The sequence below is a fragment of the Chaetodon auriga genome, chromosome 21, assembly GCF_051107435.1.
Source record: "Chaetodon auriga isolate fChaAug3 chromosome 21, fChaAug3.hap1, whole genome shotgun sequence".
In the NCBI taxonomy this organism is placed as follows: Eukaryota; Metazoa; Chordata; class Actinopteri; order Chaetodontiformes; family Chaetodontidae; genus Chaetodon; species Chaetodon auriga.
In genome coordinates this window covers 13,210,395-13,236,030 of record NC_135094.1, presented here as the reverse complement: position 1 = coordinate 13,236,030, position 25,636 = coordinate 13,210,395, and the positions used below count along the sequence as shown (strand labels likewise).

Below are 25,636 nucleotides of genomic sequence, written 5' to 3'. Positions count from 1 at the left end.
TAAAGAAAGGAGATAGAAGAGACAATGTGCACAATAGCCACATTTCAACATAATGGAGATATTCTAATGTGTGCAAGTAAAGGCAAATTTGAATCATGAAATCATTCCTCAATCCATTTGAGCCAGCAGAACAGACTGTGCAGAACTTATGACACAGCCACATCGGTATCTGAAATACTCAGCAATTCTTCACCTTGGGAAACCAGGTGTGTGTGTATGTGTAGGTGTGTGCATGAAAAGTGAAGGAAACTGGGGGTTGGACAGATGATGGAGTGCTGGTCAGGTAATATTATCATCATTATAACCCAACTGGGATCTGGTTGCCATGGAGTGTACATGTGCAGAAGGTGGGGGTGGGGGGATGGGGAGTTACAACAACAACATAGGTGGTGGTGGTGTTGAGGGGAAAAGGATGCTTACACAGTCACAAACATGGACTCATCTCTCATTTGGAAACAAAAGGCACATCCACAGATGATCAACCAAACTGAATTTTAGGGTTTGGGCTCAGTTCTGGTGACAGGTTCAGCTTTAGTTGAGGGTAAGAGTTGGAGCTAAGATGTGTCATAGGGTCATGGTAAAGGTTGGGGTCCCAAGGGAATAAATACATGCTTATGTGTTGGTGTGTGTGGAAGGGGGGTTGTTACAACCGACTAATTGGTGCCATGGATAACCTTCTACAAGACAGTGAAAAGACGTGCAGCACACAGCACTTGCTGGGCTGTAGAACGGGAACAGGAGATACGCCCTGATGATTCCCTGCAGGCTTCACTGACGCTCCCCAACGGTCTGTCAAAAAAGAAATCAAGGAGATCGCAATGTGAATATGCACACATGACACACATTTAATGCATGAGACAGCTCCCAGCCTCCCTCATATCACCTGAAGATGGCGCTCCATATCCTTGTATGCTGGCTATGCTGCGCGTGCGCGCGCATGTGCGTGAATGAGCGCGAGAGAGGGCTGCTGTCTACCTCCTCTCCGATGGTGTTGCCTCCCCGTCGCTGCAGTGCTTTGCTGCTCCTCTCTCTCTCTCTCTCTCCCTCCCTCTATCTCTCTTCGTCTTTCTCTCTCGCTTTCGTACCCAGCGCCTCGCCACTTCCTCCTCCGTCTCTTCCTCATCCTTCTCCTCCACCCCGCGGATGCCTCAGCCTCGCACCCCCGGCCCAGCATACCGGCAAATGGTCGCTCCATCCCCTGCAACTCTGGACGCAGGACGCAGCGAAAAGGCGCACCGCTCTGTTCTGATCTGATCTAAGAAGGCTGCGGATTGACTTGAAAGAGAGGCGGACCATTGACAGAAGGGAAACAAGGGGAAGCCGGTCGCTGGCAGTGGCCAGGATCACATTTCGGTAAGTCATCCCGTTGTTTTCCCTGCTGTAGACTTAACATGATGGGGCAGAGAAGGAGGTGACAGCTCTTCAAGACGCCGGCGTTTGTGGTCCACAGAGGACGTGGTCTTGCAGTTCGGAGATGAGCAGGAAATCTGAACATGACTTGTGGATCATGCATGGTGGATGGTTTTTGGGAAACTGCTGGTTCACAAATGCTTTTGATAACAAGCTTGCTGCGAAGCATCTCTCAGAAACTGTGCCCTGGTCACCCAACACACAGCCGATATTTGGCCCCAGCTGACTGCTGACCCAAATTCAACACTGGTTGTGCGTAAAAGTGCTCTAAAGATGTGAAAAGCAGCTTTAAACAAAAGGAGTATGGTTGCTCTTCCTCACCAGATGATGGTTATTTTGTTTTGATGACTCCAGTCTCAAACAGAAGTTAACTTGCTATATCCTGAAACATATGTGGACATGATGTCATGGTATATGACTTATTACTGGGCCACATTCTCTGCTTCAGACATTAGTGCACAGTGTATTGCTTATCAGTCTCATCATCCGCTGATACCCATTAACTTTCATGGAACTGCCTTTTGTCTGTAAGGTTCTGGAGCATGAGGGGTGACACAAGGATAAGAGTATGGGTAAGACTCCATACGTTTCCCACAGCTGTACTTGAGCTTTGATCAATAGACATTTGCGGGAGGGGGATTGTGCGCTGGCAGTTTGTCAAGGACGTACAATATATCCAGCAGATGATGTGGAGGAATGGAGGAGGAGGAGGAGGAGGAGGGGGGCTCGGCTGCTGTTAGGCATGCTGTGGGTCCATGTTCAGCCTAAGGCATGTCAGCACTTGGGCAGGTGTGTGATGGGCAGTTGTACAAAGAGGGGAAAGGTGTTAGTGTATGCTCAGGTTTGAATCACATTAAACCCTTTGTCTTTTGGGCTGCGTTGCTCCGAAACTGTAAAACTTTGAGATTTGCAGGTCCGCAGGCAGCTGCCTCTGTGGGCAGGTGAGCAGCCGTGTAACAAGCGGAACACAATCCCCTCTAATTCCCCTCAAACTGACCTCCGGTGCAGGAATATGGGGATATAGATTTTTCTCCCTCCTGCGTCCTCCACAGACAACGCCTGCTCAGTCTGTTTAAACCAGCATGTTATTCACTTTCTTGAGTAAAATAAGTGATGACAGTAAAACACTCTCCTTGCCCACAAGCCACACATCTTCAGGAACTTCAATAGATTTATTGTTGAAGGATAAGCAGCATTACAAAAGACCTATCACTGTGGGAACTGTGTCTCACTCACTCACACACACACAGAGACACACACTCCATCCTCTCTGTAAATTTCCTAAAGATTAGCTTCTTTTATGTCCAGTGAATGTCTCCAGTGGGCATGAAAAGCCTCGTCCTTCATCGCGGACACAGATTAAGCTAATTCACACAGCAGCGCAGGCCTAATGCCTAATCACTATGCTGCGCCGGCAGAACAGAACAGTCTTTATACTGTGGCAGCCGAGAGAGGGAGAGAGAGCAAAGGGGGAAAGCTAGCCGCCGGTGCCTATTGATCGGACGGAGGGGCTACTGGCAGGCGTCCACAGGATGGAGTGCTGACGACAGTCCAAAGAGCTGCCGGGATGAGCTGTTGCCTTAAAGAGTAATGCTGATGAAGGGAGGGGAGAGTTTGAATTATAGTTATCCTCCCTGTGGCAGAGCAGGGTCAGGGAGGATTTGAAAATACTGTAACTGTTAGGAATTTTCTTTTCACTCCAGAGTGAGAGTGGGGTGTGGTTTTCCTGCGCTGATAGTGTGGCAGATCTAGTACCGTTGTGTCACTGTCAAACTTTGCCGTTCATGTTGCAGTGTATGGGAGGCATCTGATACAGCATGCGCGACCCAAGGCCAGTTCTTGACACGTGAAATGAGCAAAGATTGAGATCAAGGAGCTGGAGCTCCCCTGTGAAATGTATTGTTTGAAGTATGGGTGTCAGGGATTGCCGTCGGAATCATCTTTCTGGGCTGTAAAGTAGCTCTGCTCATTGCATATGATAAATCTTTAGCTTACAGTAAACTAACTGGTGTATTGACATTGAAAAATTGCAAAATTTCCATGTCAGAAATGAATTTTGATCTGATTTCATTTGATCATGTACTTAAAAACAAGACAGAAATCTTGTCTCAGCGGCATGAGACTATTTCCATCCCTTCTACCTTCACGTGTTCCAGGAATTTTCATAATTCATGTGACATGTAAGACAGCGCAGTGAGCAGGGAGACTGTCCTACACCAGCTGGACCTGGAGCACCTGTCAGTGAGCAAGACCCTGAATCTCTACCAGGTCCACGGCATCTGCTCCTGGTAGAGAAACCTGACCTTTGACCTCTGCATCAAAGTAGACAAGGCCAAAAAGTTCTTCCCCAAAGTGTCACACTGTGCATTTATTATTTTAAGACAGACACAAGATACAAAATGTTCCTCAAACAAGTGAGAGTACTCTGTGTCTTCCTAATTGCGCATTGTTGTCAGTTGTGTTTAAGAACCTAAATATTAGATTAGATGATTGTTGAAAATGCACAAATGGCTTTCCTCCAGAGGAGATATGAGGCCCGGTGGCAAATATGGTACCTCTTTGAGGTGTGACACAAGCCCAGAGGCAATATCTGATGCTGCTCATTTGTCAACATCAGGTGAAAAAAAGCTAGTGTTGTATTGACTGTGTGTCTTTTATTAGCAGTCTAGTCATCGACTGATATGAAATTAAGCTCTAGTTTTGGCGCTTTTCTCCTTGAACTCACAAAAATTGCTATTTTCTTTAGCAGAGAAGCATGTCGAGGTCTATTCATGTCCTTTCCATCTATGACTACTACATGACAGAAAGAAGAAAAAGTACAGATGAGACAAATGTAGAACACGAAACACCATCAAGATGAAACACTCCGATGTCCTTGAGCTCTGTTATCTGCTGCATGATGTTGGCGTTTTCTTCTGTTCGTTCTCTAAAATGCAATGTGAATGGGCCTCAGGCAGCTGGTTGACACTTGATCCATACTTGTCAATTGCATTGATTGCATATACGTGGAAACAGGGGAGGTGCTCACTGACAGCCTCAGTGAGCTCATCAATCAGCTGACTTGATGCTTATGGTGGTGACTAGATGCTTATGAGCTTGTTTAATGACATAAAAACACTGATGTGAAACTGCTAATGGACAACTTTACATTATTCCCATTACTGTGGAATTGTTACAAGATTACATACATGTTATGGACCATTAAACCTGTAATATCACTCTTCTTTCCCTCAAGGGTGCTGCGCACTGCACCCAGCATGGCTATCTTATGAGGCTATGTCCAGGTAATATTTGAGTTGTTGTTCTTCATGTGTAAGTGAGTCCATGTGATTAACAATGCTGCCTTTACTTCTATTAATCAGAGCGAGAATGAAATACATTAGCAGCTTGCCCCATCAGGAATATATTCGTTCCTGCCAGTGTTGCTGCAGGTCGATGAGTCCAGCTCACATATCCGGCAGCTTTAAAGAGAGGTACTGCACCAGCGATATATTTCCAAAGAAGGAATATTTACTTTATTTTGCAAAGTCTGTAACACAGCATAACACAATTCAAGAGAAGACTGGAAAAAAAGGACGACCCCTGACTGGGTGAAATATTTTGTTTCATATTGTATTTGATGTATAACAATAACAGTACTGAACAACTGAAGCTGTACAATTAACCCAAACACTGAACTCAATAAGTGCTGGTAGTTTGTGTACCATTTCTATTTTATACATTTTTTGAGAAAGTCAGTGTTTCCTCTCTCTACTGTTCAGCCATTCTTCTGTTCGTTCTTTGGTTCTTTAAAATGTATTCAGGTCTTTTACCTTGCCCTCATCTTGTGAGATTTTTTTGCTAAGCCCCTGTGCTGCTCCTATATTGAGGCACAGCATTCCAACGCACCACTTAATGACCTGATCTTATTGCAAATCAAGTACGTGCATGTGGACCTGCAACATATTGTTTTCACCTTTGATCAGTAGACACAGCTGATCGAGCATGATTTAGTTGGCTCTTCATCATACACTCAGTGTGATGTCCTTATTAGAGGAGTCCATTTTTCAACCAAAAGGTCAGGCGCCAAGGCCTCGTTTTATCACCGGAGAGTCCTTGAGCAGGACACAGAATTCCTCGCAGCTCAAAGGATGTCGCTTGCCACTGACCCTCTGGCCTCTTTGCAAGGAAGAGGAAGCTGTGACAGATTTTCCTGCTGGGGGATCAGTTAAAAAATACAGTTTAATAACTGGAAAATGGACACACAGGGGGATAGCACTTTGAATGCCACACAAGGAATGTTTTAATGTTTTGACCTCCTCTTTTCATGCTTCCCAGCGCCATGGTGTATCCTCACCATCTGCTGACCTTCACATTAAAGCCAGAAAAAATATTTGTAGTTTAGAGGTGAAAGGAGTGGACAGTGTCATCACATTACTGCGGCCTAGACTGGAGCATGCAACTGGCATAGTTCGCCTGTTTGAACCTGCACTTGAACCTCACACAAATGGCCAATCAGTTTATTTTTGGCAATAAGGTGAATGTGCAGTGACTCAGAGTAGGCTGTCCCGTAGCTGACAGGTATTGAGACTGAAGGCGCTGTTGACAATTCCCCGAATCATCTGTCACTTAGCTTCATGCCATCATCTGCAAAAGTGGGGTCAAGCTCAGGCAGCGGTTAGGGATTTAGTCCTCTGAAGTATCCTTCAGCATTTAATCTTCCTATCAGTGATGTATCACAGTCCTCCTTCTTTCGCTGTTAGAGAAAGAAAAGAAAGAGAAGAAGAAAAGTTATCCAGCTTTAACAGCACTTTGGATTTATGGCTCGATTTCCACTGATGCCACATGTAGTAAAAATATATGGCCCCATGGTGGTGAAGGGTGGTAAAAGGTAAAACCATTCACCAATTGCTGTGTATTGTATATTGTAGTGATTAATGAGAGCAAGACTTTGAGGAGCGCACCAGGAAGAAGGCAGGAGAGAGAGAGGAGGTACCAGTGTGTCAGTGTTGGCATGCGTCCAGCAAGGCAGCAATGTGTGTGTGTGTGTGTGTGTTTGTGTGTGAGAGAGACAGACAGAAAGAGAGAGAGAGAGAGAGAGAGAGCTGTGTGGATGCCTACTAGTGTGTCTCTGCCTCCGATTCTCCTCCCATCTTCTAATGAGCTCACTGCAGATGGGACTCCCTCTGTCAGCCCACTGCCCTCCCTCTCTCCCCCCACTCCATTATCCTCCCTTCCCTTCAGTCTTTAGTGCAAGGGAAAACAAAGGAAGGAAGAAAGAGAGAAAAAAGGAAGAGAGAGGAACTGAGTGATGCCATAAAAACGAAAAGTGCGAGGGGGGAGGGGTTAAAGATGCAGGTGAGAGAAGAGGGGATTCACAGGAAGGGGTAAATTGTGAAAAAGATGGTTGAAGATGGGGCTTAAGTGAGATATAGAGAGGTGGAAAATAAAGAGCTTGTTGGGGAGTAAGAGTGGCTCATAAGCAGTGAGAAGAGGAAGAAGCATGGAGGCTGAGTGAGAGACCAGGAATCATCAAAAGCAAGAAGTGACAGAGAGGTGTGAAGAAAAAAAAAACACCGAATGAGACGAGGAGCAGCACAGAGCTACACCAGGCTACATTTACTAGTGTCAAAAATTAAGAGGCTGCATATCCGAAGGTAATGGTATGTATTTAGTGCAGGCTTTACAGCGAGAGCAGCATGTCTGCGGTTTCCTAGCCATGACATCACTTCTGCGCCTGCCACAATGTACTTGCTAAGCTGAATTAATAATTGGCTCAGCTAGCCAGGTCTGCCTGAGTTAATTGAGCATCAAAGTGAAGCCATAGCCGGAGCACAGATCATCTTGATTTCCCTGGGTGAAAATGAAGCCCAGAGTTGGCTTGTGCACGCATGACTGAGTGTGGAAGCATGCCTGTTTGTTCATCCGTTGGTGTGTGTCTGTGACCTTTATTACATCTAAGGGGGGTTCGTCATCAGAGTTCATATGTGTCCACAGGCTGGGAAGTCTATGTGTGAGTGTTTGCATGCACTTGTAAGTGCATATATGTGTACAAGAGGGGGTGTGACTGCTCCTAAAACAATGTGTTTTTGCATGCAGACATTCTGCTAATGGTGAAATCTGCATTACTGCTTCGCCACCTACCTGTACTGCCTTTCTATTGCATTATTATTGGCTAAAATATTGAATTCTGCCCTTTTCCCCAGCCGAACTTGCACACCAACCCTTTGTTTGATATGAGAAAGTAAAGATGCTAAAAAGGAATTTGCAACAGGTGCTCCAGGTCTAAGGACATTAAATGTTGCCTGACAGGAGAAAATGAGAGAGCAGGAGAGAGAAAAGAGGTAGGGAATAATGGCATGTTACGTGGCAGGAAGCAGGGAGATATATTGTTTTTGACTTCATCTATAGTCTCTTTGCACAGCAACATACTATTATCTTTCTGGCTGATCAAGTGGGAAATAACATGTTTGGTAGGATATGAACACCTGCGCCTGGATGTGAGCGTGGGCAAGTATGTGTGTGTTAATTTCTTGCTTGTTCATTTAACGCACACGTCATTGCCTTTCTCTGTCTACACAATGACACATAGCTTCACTCGCACGCAGCCTGAAATCAGGTCCAGCTAATATCATCCAATAGTGCCAGCACTTTTCAGACGCAACTGCTGTTTTGCCATTGTGGCTTTTGTGCGCGTGAGGGTGTGTGTGTTTAAGGTTTTGCATGGTTCTCTTCAGCAGTGCTGCTTCGCTTGAGTTGCAAGTTAAAGTTACTGTAAGGCAGCTGCATTTTCAGCTAAAAGCTTTACCATTATCCATGGTCTTCTCATCTGTGGTGTTGAATACTGAATGCTTTCTCACACCACCTCTCAGATGGTAAAGGGTAAATGGTAGTTTACTCCATTTTGTATTAGCAAAGAGTGCAACATTAGTCTTGTTTACAAGGCAGCAGGCCTTGTAAACTAGACGGACATTCATGTGCATTCATGTCCCCTGCTTATTTTGTTGTTTAACTGCAAGTAGAAACACTTTGTGTTAGATATTTTAGCATTGCACATCCCAACTGATACCTGTAATTGGCAGTTACATGATACCATCTGACTGCTGTCAAAACTAACAGATATTTAATGAAAGGTGTTATTTCAATAAATCACTAGCATAGCAGTTCATCCTCCAAATATCCAGATGTTTTTGTACTTTACTGACAACAAAAAAATCAATAAATATATAAAATACTAGTAGTTATTGAAAGTGCCTGTAATGAATCCCTTTTTGCTTTTCAAAAGAGAAATGAAGCACGAATCAAAGGGATCAGTTTGTAAAGAATCTGAACTCTTTAAAAGGAAAATATAAATATCTGTTTGGTTCAAATGTGAACAGGATGCCTTTTAATTGAGTACATGCCCCGTCTAAAGTCTAGTGAAAAAAATGCATGGGGAACATGAAACCACTCTCATGCTGTGAAATATTTGGTATAGAACTTAAAATCATCTTTACCGTAATAAACAAGTGGACGAGTGAAGATGTTTACACTTTCTAAAGTTGATAAAAGTTGCTTTCTGGGTCCTGCTGCTACCCCACAGTGAAGCACTAATGAGCACTTAATTTCAGCAATGGGGACAAACATGAAGTAGCATTTTGCAATATTAGCGTGAAATCCTGCAATTGACCTTACCTATATATTAACAATGAACTATTCTGAAAGAGTCTTACTTTACTTTACTGCACACTAAAGCATGCAATACACCTTAAAGTTTGTGAAACATATCAGCATTATTCTTCAGAAATGAATGGGTTCATATATAAAATATAATCTCTACTTTCCGGGTATTAGTTTCTTTTCCAAGCTCATATTTCTTTCCTTACTCTCTCATTCACCAGATCTTGGGTAATCCTTGATCCCCCCCAACTGTCACACACACACACACACACACACACACACACACACACACACACACACAGACATAGAGTGGGATTTCTATCTTAAAAGCTCGAGGCCAGCCAAGTGGTATAAATGCCATACCTGATGCCTGTGGTCAGATCAGCAGGCAGCCCATCAGCAGCACACACTGATCTTTATCGGCCCTGTATTGCTGTGGCGACTTCCACCTGCCAATCAAACGCCCTCTCACATCTGTAGAGAAGGATTTGATTGAAACGATGGGAAAGACAGAGACAGAAAGAGATAAGGATCGGACCAATATGGCCCATTTCTGGATCGAGCCGTCTTATTTTATCGCCTTGGTGTGTAGGGTTTATGCGCGGGTGGATTTGTGTCCACCTCGACCAAGACAGAAGAAAGTTTAGCGACAGAGATCAGAGGCAGCAAAAGAAGGAGATATGAGGGCGAGACGAGACAGAAGGTGAGAGGTGCTGCAAATGGCAGTTTGACATGACACGCTGACTGCGAACCTACAGCAACCACCTGTAGGACACAGACCACATTGTGCAATATATAAGGGAGACGCTGAGTGAGGATTTCGCTGCGAGTGTTTTCAGCACATCTGAAAGGAGAACGGCAGCCGAAATAATGTTTTGACCACGGGGCTTTTTATTAGGTTGTTTATTGATGTGTGTTGACACTGGAGAGCTACATCCACAGCCGAGCCTCAGCTCCTGCTGTCCACATTATTCGATTTCATTTCACAGTCCCTGAGCTAACAAAGGCAGGTTTTCTGTCTAGCTACACATTGTGCTTGTTCCGAGTAAAGCTCATACCAGTGCCAGCTGTATATGCTCTGTCCTGATATTCAGCGTTTTTATTAATGCCCAGTTCCTCCCGAGGCGTCCTTTGTTATGCAGCATGCCTGACAACAAAATAATTTCTTTAACATAACAGGTTTCTTCTGCTGGGTGTTTTCAGATTAAAATATAAGTGGAGCTCCCATGGACTGTTGTGCTGCACGGAGCCACAAAAACACAGGGTTATTCAGGAGTAAAGGATGATGAAAATGAAGGTGCATGTTTTGTTGTGAAGCCGGGCCATGAATTATATATCACAGGCATCAGGCAGAGGAATGCTTCATGTTAAGATCCGTAAGCATGCAGTGGATGCTGGAGGTACTTGGCAATGAAATTCAACAGCCTGAATGATGGGGAAATAAAGCATTCTTCTTATTTTACTCACAGCATGCGAGGCGCCAGTGCATAAACCTTTGAGAAATGTTCCCTCAGATTTGTAATTTGCGCCCTCAAATTACAAATCATTCCTTTAAATAACTAAACATGAGCTCTGTGTACTTATTTTGTTCCCTTAGTTGAGTCATTTTTGCCTTTAAATTATTTAATTGTCTCCTCAAATCTCTTAATTTGCCCGTTCCCCTTATGTTTTATGGAAAATCAGCAATATGCCTTCTTAAAGGGGACACTAAATATAACCCAGTGTTGTGTTTAACAGCTAAAATACATCCAAGATTTACATAAAACTAGTTCAAACCGTTCATAGCTAGATTGTCAAGGGGATGGGTACAATTTAACACTATTAATTTGAGGCTACATTTAAAGATTTTAAGGCACAAATTAAGTAATTTGTGAGTATGAATTACTAAATTGAGGAAGCACAGTAATTGAGCACACTAATTAGTCATTGGGTTGAATTACAATTATGAAGGAACTGTTTATCAAAAACTCCCCTTGTAATTTTCTCTAGTTTGCAGTGAGGTTACTTTAAATTTATAATGTTAATAGGGAAACGGTATTACTAAGCCAACCATTTGTTCCTTTCCTACAACTCTCCTGAAGCTGGGGATTCAGTGTCTTACTCAAGGATGCTTAAACAGACAATATACCACATTAAGCTATCTAAATAAGACTAGACTTACGTTACATGTTTTGCTGAGTTGTGTACTTAGATTATCCCAAATGTCTCCAGCAAAGTTCAAATTTCATTCAAGGTAACGGTGCGTTTCATTTGGTTGCCTGTCAGCGATGATGCAGGAAACACTGGACGATGCGTCAGAGAGAGGAAGGAAGTCGTCCAATATGACTAAATATAAGTAAAACTTCAAAACGTTACCCCGTCCTCGTGAGTCATATCAGATAGATTTTCCTCAGCAGTGGTGGTTGTTTAACTATGAAGACAGCAACTCCTATGATCCCACACTAGTTCACGTCATCAGACTCCATCTTTTGTTTTCACTGTATTGTTAAGATCTCCCATAGTCCAGACTGCAGTCAAATTTGTACTTAAACCTTCTTTCTTCAACATATGTATAGTGTTTTATGGGGCTGCACAGAGTCCTGATGCTTTCGTTAGCAAAGGGAATGCTTCGGGTGCTCATTTGGCATCAAATTGCCTCATGAATAGCATTTGATGTTACGTCTTCATTGTCTGTGATATGTTCTGCATGGGTATCCTGTACAGATCCCAACTGTGGCCAGGATCTAGAACTGCAAGTGCACATTAATTTCGCTCATCTGTCTTCTGTGGGTTGCATCTGCCATGTATAATTCATCAAGCTACTCTCTGTTGATATCCGCATATAAATTAACTTAGATATTGTGCAGCTCATGAATTTCTAACAGCGTATGTACACAGTGGCACCACAGTTGTACATCGGCTCTGCTGTGTCTCGCTTGCGAGAAACGGAGTGAAAAACATTTTGTGTTTTGGAATGTTTTCAATCGTGAAATGGGTTAAAAAAAAAAAAAAAAGTGTTGGTGAAGCCAAGCCACCCCTCGCTGCTGTGCGTACCAATTATGGCTGGAATCTGTTGGAAATATGTTGGCCACTGTATCTTAGTAGCAGACACCAAAAAAAGAATAGGGTTGCCTGGGCGTGTCTGTGTCGTTATTGTTCGATGGCACAGGCTCGGTAGAAGGTGCGCTGACAAAGAGAAGATCAGAGAAGCGGAGGAGGTTTGATCATTTTAACCAATAACTGGCTTCACACTCAGAGAGGGAGACTGAAAAAACAGGTCATGCGTGGGTTACTGTCAATGCTCCATAAAAAAAAAAAAAAGTAACAAAGTGATGGTGACTTAGTATTTTCAAATGCCATCTGGTCTTAAACTTCAGCTGTCATTTATTTTATAATTACACCTAATTTATCTTATACAGTATGTGCTATATCTGCATGTGCTTTTTTCTAATTTTGAGCTTCCACTTTTTTCATGTGAAGGCTTTAAACAAACCAAACAAATGCTGCTCGCACATTCTTAACAAAAAAACTACAGTCATTTGCAAAGACAAGATACCCCTCGCTGTTGTTTAGGCCAATTAGGCTCGAAATCTGCCGGGTTTGGGCTCGTGCCAGACATTTGGAGTGAAAGTCTTTATGTGTCAGAGAGAGGCCTATGAAAGGGATTGAGAAAAACAGACTCGCAGATTCCCAGAAATGCACAGAAATCGCACAAATCACACACACACACACACACACACACACACACACACACACACACACACGCGCACACACACCATTTCTGTCACTCTCATCTCTCTTTTCTCCCCTCGCTTTCTCTCTGTGGACTGCAGATAGACAAGACGACACATATTCTAAAACCAAGAGACAAACAATTGATTATATACGCTATAGTTGCAACAAAAATCCACTTTGGAGCCAGGGAATTGTACACACACACACACACACACACACACACACACACACACACACACACACACACACACACACACACACACACAGACTGCAGGAAAGAGTGAGCTACTGCCAGAAATCTGTGGAGGTGGGAGGGTTGAGTTAGTAGCTCCCTGCTGCACTGCTACCAGCTTTCTTATGTGATATTAATTCAACTAATTTGACCTGCACTGCAGACGTGGCATGATGCAAGAGCTTTTTCTCAGTGTCTCTGTGTAAAGGAACCTTTGGCTCAGAGAGTTTTTTTTTTTTTTTTCTACTGAATTAGACTCTATGGGTCTCTCCAATAGATAAAATGATATTGATTTCATGGACATAGCAGGCAAAGCTGGGGATTATATTTACTGCAGGCAGGCTCCCCTATTTGCACCCTTCTTTCTGGTAGATGGTTAATATTAGTGTTTCCACAGTCGAAAGGTCACATTTAAATGACATAGTTGTGATTTTTACTTTGGCATTTACCGTTTATGAATCCCATTCTCTGCTGGATCAGGAGTAGTTTTCAGATGGGGCAATTTTCCAGCTTCTGGGGTGGCCAAACTATGGCCTGCGGGCCAACTTGGGCCACTTATTCAGGCCACACAGTTTACCAAGTGTGTATTCATAAGGGAAACCCGTCTCCTTTCCAAAATAAGAAATAAAGTGTGTGCTCAATTATATACTGTTAGGGTTGAAAAGCTGGAACACTGATTTCAAGCTCGTCTTCAGTGACGCGTGACAAGTTTGTTGAATTGTTGAATAATCTGGGATCACAAGGTCTAATGAAACCAAAGGCACAGTGAGGTGTCTGACTTTGATCTCTTGGAGGTTCTTAGCCTGCCAGCACGCCAAGCCTTAAACTGTTATGACGGGGTGGGGGGGGGGGGTGGGGGGCGAGGGGCGGAAGTTTTTAGATCCCGTCAAGTGTTTCAGAGCGTTACATCATTTCCATGTCTTCCACCAGGAGAGTATTGCAACTGTTTTAGAAGGAGTCAATTCCTTTTTCCCCCCATATAGTGTGATTTTGATGGGTCAGTGAAGTAACTTTTCGTGACGCTGATGTGTAATGGAAACACACAAGCGCACACTTTTCTGTTTTGCACACAGCGAAGATGTTCTGCAGTCACACTGTGCAGCGAATTGGATTTCCATTGGTGGTTAGTCAGGCTGTGTTGCTCTTTCTCCCATTATGGTACATTCACTAAGACAGCTTCTCCAGCCAAGGTGCACCACCCTCAGCTTCATGGCCAGTGGTGGACGGTCTTAGTCGGCCAACTGGTGAGGGCTGATTGGAGACAGCTCCGTGTCGTGTATGGCTCATGCACATATTATAGGTGTGCATGAGCAAGTACACACACAGTGAGTGTATCCCAGTGCACATACTTTAATGAAAGATCCTACGCCCACTGTCTTGTTCTTTTGTCTTTGTTGCACATACTGCAGGGTAAGTCGAGGGTCAGCAGGTCACCAGCAAGAGTCCAGGGTGCCACGGAGGTCCAGTTGTAGAGAAGCCGTGGTAATTATTAGCAGGGTTTGGTTGCTATGACAGCACAGAGATCACCAACTCGCTGCAGGCTTGGAGTGATGTAATGGTCCAGTAGAGGGAGGGGATTAGACTTTGTGAAGTGCACATCAAAGTACAGCGGGAAGAAGTACTGATTCTGTTTGATCAATAATAGACTAATATGACTGTAGATACTTTGTGCGGTTGCAGTGCGTGTATGGTGAAGTGGCTTTCACTTACAGTTTGCATGCCGTCAGTCTGACAATGCCAACAACTGCTCTGCAGTTTTTTTTTTTTTCGCAAATGCATTTTTTATTTCTTAGAATTTCTTTTAATCTGCGTGCGTAATCTAATTCTCATGGCTTGGTTCTATTTTTCATATTCATTTATCAAACATGTTCAGGTTCATTCATTTTTTTTTTTTTTTTTTAACATTTATTTATTTATGTGGCATAGGCTCGTGCAGGAATAACCAGACAGGCAAGATCTCATCATTGCCTGCGGCCTATTGAGGAGAGGGCTGATCTATCATTAAAGCCTGCTCATTATGACCTGTTGGAGGGGGAATATGAATTTGAAATTCAAATTTTCATAGTAGCAGCCTGTTGTACATATTGGTGTGGGGGTGACTGAAGCCTGAATATATAACAGAGTTCCTTGTTATTGCTCAAATCTCTGAAGTAAACCTTCGGTCGAAGCGAAATCAATAACGTCATTATATAGCAGCGTGCCGGTGCTTTGTATAGAGAAAGTTAATTGGATAAATTTAACTCTAAAGTGCATTCATAGTTATTGTGTGTTCCTATTTGCATTATATTTCTCTGTTGCCAAGGCGTGGACAGGATAGGACAACAACAACAAAAAAATCAATTAGCTTCGAGATGTAAATCTAGCAGGTGCATGCATTCGGAGGTGTCTGATTTCACTTGACTTAACCAAACATAATGAACAACCTCCAGCCAATCATAATCGATTCCAGACTGAGGTAAATACTTAGATATAAATCACGCCGACAGAGAACATGAAGGATACACGGCAGATGTTGCGTGATTAAAATTAAACAAGCATGTGTGTCAAATTCATCATGCTGTTAATTTTTGCACTTGATTAATGTTGCTGCCGTTACGAGTGTGAGATGTTTTCTGTAGTGTCTGGCAGTAATTTAGTCAGTGCACAGTTTCGTGCTTGCGGGTGTACTGCGGTGTGTTTGTGAATGCAAACACAGAGGAGAAAGCAGTGTGACTGCTTCTTCCTCCTCCTCTTCTTCCTCTCCCTCCTCTTCTTCGTCTCTGTGCAGAGGTGTTTTGCCGCTGCAGTTTTGTCCTGTTGACAAGAAAGAACAAAAACAAAGACAAATGGCTGAAAAGGCAATTTGGCAATCTTGATCTCCTGTATTGGATCTCTCCCATCAAGCAAACAGCTTTCTGATGGTAGCCAGCCAGTTCTCACTCTCACAGTATGACTAGTTTAGTTCATGTAACAGACTGACTTAGTGCTGGCGGTAAAAAGAAATAAAATGTTTAAGATGATCCATAATGACAGATTTTGATTCATTCTTCTTCACGATCAAACTGGTGTATCTTTACTGCCACTTCATGGCTCTTTGACTTGTCCTGCTAACCGCCATCATTCATTTTGTGACCCCACATCCGGCAAAGCAGCATAAACCAAAGATCATGTACGTCCTCATTTCATGCTCCGGTCTTGCATAACTAATCGTCCCTTATAATGATGATTGTTTTATACTTCAAGTCTCAGCTTGTTTAACTTTCACATTTTTTGCAACACATTCCTATTTACGTCTGAGCCTGATTTGTTGTCCGTTTCCTTGGAAACCATTGTTCACCAAATGCGACTAGACTCGCTGTGCTTAGCGTCTGCAGCCTATCAAGGCTATCGCATGGGGGTGGCATGTTTTGTTGGTCTTTGTGTGAAACCCCTGATGCTTCTAGCAAAAGAACTTGAGGAGACTCAAATGGATTAGACTCAACCAACGCTCAAACATTGACAGCTTTCTCCTCTTATTTAGGTGCTGAATGAACAGATAATGATTACCTTTTCCTCTCTCTCACTCCAAATCAAGCAGTGTATCTTGTCTCTGCTCATCTATCCCCCCCCCCACACACACACACACACTCACACACACACACACTGGTCCAGGGAACAGTCATGCCAGGAGGTTAACAACTCACTGAGGTCCCATATGTCTCCTGCAGCAATAGCAGCTACTGAGAGCCTGATCACACCTCGGAGGAACAGAGGGAATGAAAGAGAAAGAATATCCTGAATGCTTTTTAATGAGTGACAATGGAGTAGCAGGGGTTGAACTTGACACGGCATCTCCGAAAGTCACATTGCGAACGGTACGCTCTGATCGTCTCGTCGTTTTTTTATCCTGACGCATCGGACTTACAATGAACTGAGTGTTCCGTCGCGTCTTTGTTTTCGTGGAAACTTGTTTAGAAAGCATGAGTCAGGATTCACGCAGAAACACCTCCTAACCTCGCTTACTTTACTCAGATCAGACAGAGCGCTCTATGTCTGGCTTTCTGGGTTCAGCCATACACGTGTGTGTGTGCGTGCACTGTCGCATACACACATTCTGTACTCACACAGTTAGACAGACTAACCAGCTGCCCCAAGGCCTTTTGGCTTGTGAAAAGGGACAGAGAGCTCTATTGTTTTCCCTGTGATTCAGTTATTACACAGAGATTAACACAGTGGAACTCCTCTGTGACACCCAAGGGCTTTGGACCCAGAGAGAGCAAGCACATGAATGCCTTTATCTCTCTCTCTCTCTCTCTCTCTCTCTCTCTCTCTGTCCTCTTCACTGTCTCTCTGACAGACACACACATTCTTGCACATGATGTTGCGCACTTATTCAGGCATTGCCAAACAAACAGTCGCAATTATGGCTAAAAATGGCACAAACACACACGCACACACACAGACACTGCTCATGCATTTGTCTGGAGGAATGTGTTCAGTGGCTGATAAGACAGAGAATAGGACAACAACATTAGAACAGAAATGCCAGCGCAGCGACAATTCTTCCACACACACACACACACCTGCCGCACACATTTGCATACTGCACACACACATTCATATATCAAACATATAGAATCCTGTTATTATATAACTGGCAGTGATGGGACAGATGCTGCGTGACAGGCACAGCCGCAAACAAAAAGATGTTGTAGATCAACAAAACAAATTAGAACTTTGATGCCCACTGATTTACATCACAAAACAGCAAAAGACATTCAAATACTGCACTTGCAGCAGAACCGTCTCTCCATACCGGAGACATGACAGCGGTGCATGAAAGACATGAAGAAAGGGAGGAGAGGAGGGAAGGAAAAGGAGGGAGAGGAGAGAGGGAGGGCAGGGATTGAGACAGCGAGAGAGGGAGAGCAGAGCGAGAGGATGACGTCATGCTGATAGGACTGAAGCTGCACAGCCCCAGTGGGATCTCCCTTCCTCTGACAGATGTACGGCATCCTAGTGGGATCAAACACTACCAGCAGGAGGACTTTCTGCTCTGAGCGGCTGGAAGAGCGTGAAAATAACATCCAAGCCTCGCGTGTGTCCTCGTGCTCATGGGTGTCAGCTGTTCACATGCATGCATCGCACATCAGATAGCAAAAGCATATGTTGTATCCATTTAATTTGCCCTCACCACGAACACTAACACTTTCTGTCTACACTTCTCAGATGCTTGTCTCAGATGCATACAGTTTAGCTTTTTGATGAATTAATGATTTAAGGAACTAATACTGCAGCTAGCAGTGGCATGCACTTGACTTACTGATGGTTGTAATAAGGAATATAGCTATTATTCATAACATGCAGAGTCAGAAACCTCTAAATCTGTGCATGTACACCGTCTTCTTTTTCTATTGCAGCTGAATTACTGGTATGATACAGCAGCATTAACTGTTTTGACAGTTTCTAAGATTATTAGCAAGCATTCGATAGGTAAAGGCTTCTAATATACTGAGAGCCGGTGATTTTGTCTCCATAATATCTTTACTTACAGGTGATTTCATGGCTCTTATATGTAAATGCAGAATGCCTTTTTGTGTGTGCTTGCGAGCGCTGTCACCTTATGTAAATTACATATGTATTAAATGTCAAGGCTCTGAGGGAGAGGGTGTGTGGATGTGTTGATATAGCCATGTTCCTGACAGCTCCCGGCCCCTTTCATCCAACTCTCAGGGGTATGCTCTTCCTCTCATGCCACAGCGCAGCCTCTACACCGTGGCTTTATAGGTTTCATACTGTGGCGAGCTCTACAGCCAACAGAAGCCTCTGCTATGGATGGAAATAATAAAACTTTATATTGTGGTAAGCTACATTATAAATGGGAAGCTGCCGGGGATGGACTGGAGCAGCGATATGAGCATCTCTTGGGTCACAGTCAAATCTGTAGTGTACTTACAGTTTTGCTTCGTATAGAGGATTGATGTGTTATTTGCATCTTAAAATGAATCAATATTAGAATGCCACAGATGTTATTTTCCTTAAAAAAAAGAAAACTGGTTTTGTAAGTGAAATTGAATTGTAACAGACTTGTAAGAGTGGATATTTCTTCTGGCAGTAATTTCCTTTTAGGAAATTGGATGTCAGTTTACAATTTTTTGCAAGGAAACCCACCTTATTTTCTATTGGTAGCTGCTTTTTGTGCTGCTGGTCACAAAGGAGTATCACCACGGCGTCGAAGCTTTGTCCAAGGGCAATTAAAAGTAGTGTTTGGAGAGAGGGACTGTGGTTTGAATTTACTTTCCCACCCAAAATTTTCCCAGCTGGCGACTGGATCCAAAGTAGTGAAGCTGTGTATTTATACTGTATGTATCTATTTTGGTTTGTAGAACAGCTAGTTATGCAACCAATTTAAACACACCGTGTGTGTTTGAGTGTGTATGTGCAAGCAGATTGTGTTTGAAACTCGCAGAGGCTCACATGATTATCAGACTGCAGCAGGGGCAGCCTTCTCTCTTCCTCACTCTCTTTTCTGTCCTCTCCTTTCATGCCTCTTCCCGTACTTTCCCTCTTCCTCTCTGTGTCTATCCAGCCAGCTCGCTGAGAATCCCGACCCCTGTCAGTTTTGATCTCCCACTCTCCAAGTAGATGCCCTACTTATTTAGTGGGGGTGGGGGGGGGGGCTGACATCACACTGTAGATTGGAGAGAGAAATGCAAACAAGAACAAAAACAGCTGGGAGCGATGTCAGAAGCAGGCAGAAATAAGTGACGAGGACAGGTTTATTGAAGGCCTGTATTTGTGTGTTGCAATTTGCGCTTGAATCTTAGCATTCTCATGTTTACTACAGTATGTAAAAAGAAATTTTAAAAAGTCAGATACGAAACGGCCACCCATTTTTCTTTGGTCCTGTATCTCATTCCCCCCTTTGGTCCTGTCTCAGAGGAATGCACTCTTTCATTAGATCACAGCCTGACTCAGGCCTGCTGTCTCAGAGATAACACCCAGGTAAATGTTGGCTCCTATCCCCTTTGAATGCCAATCATATCTTCACTACAAGACAGCTCATGATGACTATCGCGGTCAAGGTTATCAACTGAACCCGCTGCACCCTCATTGCTCTCTGTCTGTAATGTCTTGTGATCTGTCACACACGTTCTCCCTCTTCCTCTCTGTGTCTCCGGTAAGTGTTTAAGATGGGATACGGTGGCGCTGCTTTTAGAAGCGCTCCTTTCAGTCCGGTCACGCTATCTCTCCACCTGTCAGAGGTGCTGGGAATCCATCTCTGGCATTAACAGGTTAGTGCTCTGCAAAAGTCAGTGGCTCAGATGATAATTGTGCAGACATTTGTGAGTGATGAGTTAAGAGTGAGGCGTGATGGTGTTTTTCTTGGATTCCAAGCCCTTCAGAGGGATAACGTGCTCATGCGGGGTGTTTGAATGTACAAGCATAAGTGAAGGTTCATGTAAGTTTTTCTTTTATTCGCAGCAGCTCACAATTTTTTCTAAGTTAATAGACTTAACAAATTGGATGTATGATCCTGAGTGAACCTCAGCAGTATATAGTGCCTGTGTTCGCTGAGTTTCTTTATTCACTGTATCAAAGACTGAAGCTCCTTTTAAGTGTAACATATCTTTGTGTTGTGAGCGCAGGGAGAGAAACATCGGGGTAGCAGTGTTTTTCAGCACCACGGACAGCTCCAGGATGTCCCTCTATAGCAAATAGCTGCCGTCTGCAGTTATATTTGGAGCTTTTATGTCAAGCATTGGCTATCACCAGCCTGATTTCCACTACAGGGTCTCAAAGAGCCAGCCAAAGCCCACTCATTATTAATGTCAATCAATTTTCCAAAAAGCAAAATTACCAAGGCTCGTTTTTTGGAACTAGTTGCCCATAGCAGTGGAGCCAGACTTTCCCATCAATTACATTAATGAAGGTTTTCGAGCTGCTCGAGGTGGCCTCAGCTTGAACAAGACATACAATATTTGGCTGCGCTCGTGGGCATGGGGGTAATGAGGCTTAATTTCTCCAGCAGGGCCAGCAGGATTGTGCTGAGGCGTAGAAATAAAAAAAATATTAACAGAGAGACAAAGGCGCTATCATATTACTTAAAAGTAATTATCTCCAGTGTATCTCTCCCATGAAGAAAAAGTGTAGATTGTGGCACTTCAGAAGAAGAAATAAGTTCTTAAGAAGCTGTCCAGTGTCACTGTATAATTAGGATTTTTGTTAAGCAAGTGCAATAGGGTCATGTTGCTGTGTTCTCTTTGGCATGCTAACACCCTGAACAGGACTTGCAGGCAGAAGCAGTGGGCATGTGGGATGGGTGTTTCACTTTCACCATGGTGAGACAGGAAAAGCATTTACTTTGATGGAGTTTTGAAATATAGAGGCATAAAAATATAATTGGACGACACTGTGATACGCTGCCACATCCCAGGGGTGAGATGAAGACCACGTATTGTTTCATTTTCTTGCAGATTTGGTCCTTCCCAAAATCAGGCTATTAAAGGCCTTTGCAGGAGATGCTCTGCATTGGTAAAGGTTTGCAAACAGTGTTTATACATAGTGCTTTGTTTCCCTCACAGGACTGTAAGTCATGGACAATGCTTCTGAGGCGTAAAGGAAGCTTTCAGTTAATTTAAAGAAACATTGGGAGCTATGAGTGGCCTTCCCTCGGGCAGCTGCTAGCTGTTAGCGTTAAGTCCCTGTCTTTCTTAGAGGACAGACTGTTGCTTTTCATTGCTATAAATGGATTTGAGTATATTGCACATCATTATATGCATGCGTTTGCATGCTTCAGGGAATGCATATGCTATTCTTAACATATGAAATGGCTTCTTCCTCATGCAATCTGTCATTGCAAATACTGTGGCTCCTGAACTGTCAACAGGTTTACATAATATATAAAAGAGTGGGAATGTTCCACATGAACATATACCACAAGTGTCTGTCCCAAACATGTAAGTCAGAGAGTGAGTGGGATGTAGGATATCATTATGTGATCTTTCTTCAAAGTAGTGAGGGCAATGAAAGAAAAGCAAATATACATATGTGTGGGGGAATCTCTGTTTTTATGCATGAGCAAATGTGTTTACGTTTCAGAGAAGGAATTAAATAAAAAAAGACAGAAAAAGAGAAACCGAAAAAGAGACAGAGTGGACAAATGGCTGGCCTGCTGGCTGACTGACTGACACGTGAAGACAAATGATCCTGGCTGATGGCAGGACAAATCCAGGAGCAGTGGACACCATCACTGAACCATGTCATACAGCTTATTCAGTCACCTAAGTGTGACGTGCGGATGGGGGATTAAACATCAAATCAATATGTTACTGATAAATTGTTATATTTGAATGCACATACAGGAAACCAGTGACACTGTTCCATAAAAGGGAGACCACATTTCCCACAAGCCCCTCCTGGTTATTGTCACAATGTTGTTAAAACACTTGCCCCTCTTTCCTGTGCAAGATTTTCCACTTTGTTGAGAAAAACAGTTTGGTTAGTGTCAGACTGCAAAGGAAGGAAAGACTGTTTGTTTGCATCCTGTGTGCGTGTGTGCAGTTGGCAGTATGCCGATTATAAGGAGATTATCAGGTGCACATTGTTCTGACAGGTGTGAAGGGAGTCAGAGGAAGGTGTGAGACAAAAGAGAGAACTGAGGCGCAGGAAAGGTCTGATTTCTTCCCATCTTCTCTCCTACCCTCTCCTTTGTCTTGGTGCTACCCCTTCATCCTCTTCCACCCTGTTTTTACGTCTTATCCTCCTCATCACTCTGCGTCTCTTGCTCGTACCCTCTACTGTTTTCTCCCCATTCCGTCGTCTCCATCTTTGTTGCTGTGAGTGGGTGAGTTACTCTAACTTCCTGTATGTATCCCATCTTGGGTTTCAGAGGTGACAGTGGAATCTGTGGCACGCTGCCTTCCTGCTGACAGCTCTGGCTTTGGGAGGCAACAGTATTATTGCAGACGCGTTAATGAGCCGCAGTATCTATTAGTCTGCCAGTCAAGGTGATGAAACCTGCTTATGAGCCGTCATTGTTTCCAGGCACAAGGCACAGAGCTGCATTAGTAATCACCAAAAGTCTTATCCCCATTTCATCCCCTCACCAGCGCTGCTTTGTTTCATTTAAGACACGGCCTGCGTTGACCTGCCTTTGACTCTGAGGCTTCAAATCATTTTCGAGTCTGTGTTATTGCCATCGAACTAATAAGGGTGCCATAATTTAAGGTCAGAATTTGCAAGTCAAATGTAATGTCTCAGATCCCATTGGCCCAAATGTGATGAAGCTTGAGAGAGATGATGCATCTTGACACTGTGATTGGCCCAAGAAGTGTCTGCATTTATGGAGAATGACACGCTTCACAGCAATTTGGCAGCAACAGCACGTTCATGTTCCAACTTCTTATTTTCATAACATCAAATTAATTTGCAAACAGATCTTCTTTTTTTGTCCACTCAAAACGACGTGTGTTCTACTTGTCTATGAAGGAACACGTTCCTAATTGTCAGATGTTGCACTCCTGTACCTGTATAGACAGTACAGTAGGTCTGGGCTCCTCTGTATGTCCGTTTGTCCGACTACGTTTCTCTCCTTCCTGTCTCCTGTCCGTCTCATTTTCCTGCTCTCCTTCCTGCCTTCCTAACGTCAAACTCAAGAACTATAGGGGGGAAAGTTTACAATATTCTGTAGCAAGAAAAAAAAGTTGGAATACTTTTTACCTCTTTATGGTTTCTCTGACTGTGGGAATAGAGATTTCTGACTTTGTATGCAGATGGTTTCTCCTGCATGTCTTCAAACCCAGCGCCCAATCTAGGTCAACCATCTTGCTGCTTCCCTGCTGCCTGACTGAGCAGTGTGCATATACAGTATATGTGAGTGCATTGGTGTGTACGTCTGTAGATTTGTATGTGCTGCACTTTCAGTGCTCCGGGCTACAACAACAACAACATTTTGAGATATATTTGTTTTTCTCCTTAAAGAGAAATCCATTGAATATTAATTTTAGCGATAATAATTGGTGTATTTAGAGTAATACGTTGGAATATATCATAGAAGTGCAACAGGAGCAGTAGCTGGAGGTATTGATCGAAATAATCAGTGTTGCCGTCTCTGTTGACTGCTTGCACTGGGGCTTTGAAAGCGAGCAAAACAGGCCTAAGGCGTCAGATCACAGTTGTCTGTGATCAGCCTCCTGAATCAGTGAAGCTGCTGGAGCCGTGAGCCACACCCAGCTTCAGTCTCACTTTGTGCTCTGCTTACGCCTCTTCTGGGGTTATCTGAGTTTGTTCGTTTCTCCAAACACAAGTTTGACAAATCACCAATACACTTTTTGAAGACGTGCATGCGGACGTTCACACTTTTATTCCTTTTATCACATTTATGAGCTCTTAGCCTCTGGGACTACACGAGCATCAAAATGCTTAAAAAAGCACAAATTCATATGATTTTGTAGCTGTTTGGTGATTTGCACAAATTTGCACTCATGCATAATTTTATATGTGAGTGATCATATTTGTGGTGAATGTGCGTTCTGTGCCGTAAGTCTGCTGGTGATGTGCCCACACAAATACGAAAATTATATATTATGGTGTAATTCTGCTATTTTTTTTTTTTTTTAGATTTAAACAAAATCATAACTCACTGGGACATTTGCTACTGCAACACTTTCATGAAAGATGGAGCCATTGGAAAATACCTCTTTGATTTGTAACTGACAGTCTAATGTGTGCTTTGCTGTTTAACTTCTCTAAATGCATGTGCTGCCTGTGCATAACATTGGAAGTTGAATAATTAGTCAATCCATCTCACATGTAAAACCAGTTACTTTTACTTCAAGAAATGTAAGGGATCAAGTTGAATTAATAGGTGTTTGGTCACACGAACAAACATCACAGTCAGATTTGTTTTTGTCTGTACGCTCAGTTTATTATTTGACACAAAGAACTGCATGGTGCTTTTGAAGCAGTTTTTGCATCAGAGCAGACATCAGGCAAAGACATCATGCAATGCTGCTCCAATCGCTTGTGTAATCAGATGTATAGGGGGGTATTGACTGCATTTGTTTCCGGCCTTTTTTTGTGGTTTGTGTTCTTGTCATTGCTGTGAAAAGACACAGAAGCAGACAGAAGCTTGATATTCATTAAAAACACACAAGTCATACATTTTTTTCCTGTAATGTCTTTAGTGGTATAAAAAAAATGAAATTTTAAGTTGAATTAACTTAAAAAATGAAGGAATGAATGAATAAAACTTTGTTTCTGTTAATTACTAAAGATTAGTTGATTCCACTAAATCCCTGTGTGATGTTTTAAAGTAAGAACTTGAGCGTTTGTATCAGGATGGCCCTGAAACTCACACTCCCACCACTTTACAACACATTTTGACATCATCTTGTATTGTGGAATTTTTGAAACTTGTGTTGCCATTAAAAGCCTTGTGTATAAAGGATCTGTTCACCTAAAACCCTCCACTCATTAATCAGCATTATGGCTCACAAATGAATTTTTTATTTCCGATCTTTTTTTTTAATTTGGCAAATAAAAAAGAAAGTGAACACTACGCAGGCTAACATGACATGCTGCGTTTCAGCGGTCATTTATCAGTGAAGATTAATGATGCAGATGTCAGGATCTGGACTGTCTGACAGCTGTCTGGAATGAAATCTATAATGAAAACAACAC

The 25,636-nt window shown here is 43.1% G+C and overlaps 1 protein-coding gene across 5 annotated transcripts in view; it reads left to right on the top strand.

Moving 5' to 3' along the window:
* Nucleotides 1-1,009: 1,009 nt before the first annotated feature.
* ctnnd2a (catenin (cadherin-associated protein), delta 2a) overlaps nt 1,010-25,636 on the top strand; it is a 229,627-nt gene continuing 205,000 nt past the window's right edge. For 3 of the 5 annotated variants that reach the window (XM_076761327.1, XM_076761326.1, XM_076761323.1), the window contains exon 1: nt 1,217-1,353. The gene's annotated coding sequence lies outside the window, so the exon portion shown is untranslated. Of the gene's footprint in view, nt 1,354-6,975; nt 7,053-25,636 lie in introns of those variants that run through there. The other 2 variants (XM_076761325.1, XM_076761324.1) reach the window with 2 other exon arrangements.